This window comes from Amblyomma mixtum, chromosome 9 (assembly GCF_055824585.1).
Source record: "Amblyomma mixtum isolate Tamu chromosome 9, ASM5582458v1, whole genome shotgun sequence".
NCBI classification, from domain to species: Eukaryota; Metazoa; Arthropoda; class Arachnida; order Ixodida; family Ixodidae; genus Amblyomma; species Amblyomma mixtum.
The window spans coordinates 108,991,583-108,993,670 of record NC_143020.1 but is presented as its reverse complement, the minus strand read 5'-3'; positions in this window follow the sequence as shown (position 1 = coordinate 108,993,670).

The window sequence follows — 2,088 nt, the reverse complement described above, 5'->3', positions numbered from 1 at the left end:
ATGTTCCCTTCCACCGCTTCCGAAGCCTCACGTCAGTATGGCCTCGTTCAAGACTGAGCGACAACTGGTCCGATCCGAACAGGTCCTAAAATCCACTAATAAATTACTTGGGAAGTCGTACAAGGACGACCTTTTCAATACTTACAAGCGCTAACCTTTTCTTCACATTCTTCCAGCGCAGCTGTTCCCATGTAAAATTATACCCCATACCGCGCATCTCCCGCTCCAATTCTTTATATACTTCTTGATTTCATTGGCGCTTGCTGTCGAGTGCTTCGCTCACGCGTCCTGATACATTCAAGCACCGGTTTATATTTGCACTCTTTGCAGTGAAAGGGAAAATCTGACCCAGTTACATTTTCTAACGATTTAAGGTCCTGCCATGCTCAGATGTTCATACAAAGACCCGCTTGGTCTATATAGATTACTCCACACGTCAGTGGTATTTCATACGCATTACCAACCAACAAGGGTTCGTCAAGCGAAAAGAGACATGGCGGACCCTTGATTTCGAATAATGGAGATCACGAAATAATAATGCCAGCATCCGGAAAAACGTTAAAAATCTGTAAATGAACTGTGACCTTGATGACAGATGTTAAAACCATTTTTTATCGCTTTACTGAAAAATTCACGTGGCGTACTTTCCTTGGGGTTTTCCTTAAAATGCAGTGGATGTTCAAGTCTTCTAATGATTAATTCATTATTTGTTTGAAAAAATGTGTTATTTGCTCCGTTGTTTCCGGGGCAGTGCATGTATGGTTTGGTTTGGGGGCTCATACCTTAGTAAGCAAAATACACCCTCCTATCGTAGAAAGAAAGGAAGAAAGAAAGAAAGAAGGAAAGAGAGAAAGAAAGACAGAAATAAAGGAAGAAAGAAGGAAAGAAAGAAAGGAAGAAAGAAAGAAGGAAAGAGAGGAAGAAAGGAAGAAAGCGAGAAAGAAAGAAAGAAAGAAGGAAAGAGAAAGAAAGAAAGAAAGCAAGAAGGAAAGAAAGAAAGGAGGAAAGAAAGAAAGGAAGGAAGGAAAGAAGGAAAGACAAAGAAAGAAAGAAGGAAGGAAGGAAAGAAGGAAGGAAGGAAAGAAAGAAGGAAAGAAAGAAAGAAGGAAGGAAAGAAGGAAAGAAAGTAGGAAAGAAGGAAAGAAAGAAGGAAAGTAGGAAAGTAGGAAAGAAAGAAGGAAAGAAAGAATGAAAGAAGGAAAGAAAGAAGGAAAGAAAGAAGGAAGGAAGGAAAGAAGGAAGGAAAGAAGGAAGGAAAGAAGGAAGGAAGGAAAGAAAGAAGGAAAGAAAGAAGGAAAGAAAGAAGGAAAGAAGGAAAGAAAGAAGGAAAGAAAGCAGGAAAAAAAAGGAAAGAAGGAAGGAAGGAAAGAAAGAAGGAAAGAAAGAAGGAAAGAAGGAAAGAAAGAAGGAAAGAAAGCAGGAAAGAAAAAAGGAAAGAAGGAAGGAAGGAAAGAAAGAAGGAAAGAAAGAAGGAAAGAAAGAACGAAGGAAGGAAAGAAGGAAAGAAAGTAGGAAAGAAGGAAAGAAAGAAGGAAAGAAAGAAGGAAAGAAAGAAGGGAAGAAAGAAGGAAAGAAGGAAAGAAGGAAAGAAAGAAGGAAGGAAAGAAGGAAGGAAGGAAGGAAAGAAGGAAAGAAAGAAGGAAAGAAAGAAGGAAAGAAAGCAGGAAAGAAAAAAGGAAAGAAGGAAGGAAAGAAAGAAGTAAAGAAGGATAGAAAGAAGGAAAGAAGGAAGGAAAGAAGGAAGGAAAGAAGGAAAGAAAGGAGGAAAGAAAGAAAGGAAGGAAGAAAGAAAGAGGACCGTATGGCTAGCGATGTGTAGCTTAGTTTGAATGAAATAACCAACCATTTCATTTGACAATAGCTCACTGTCCACCCTCCCCACACCGGCCAGCGAAGCCAGATGCCGGGGTCAGGCGGTGTTGAGAGCAGAGACCGCTGATTCCCCGAACGACGATCCAGGAACGAGTTGGCCGTGTGTCGTAATCGCTATGTATGTTCCGCCGATAGCAGCGTTAGTGGCGAGCCCCCACTGTTGCCAGTTTGTGTTTCTTCTGAACGTCCTTCTAAATAGAGAGAAGCAACAGGCAA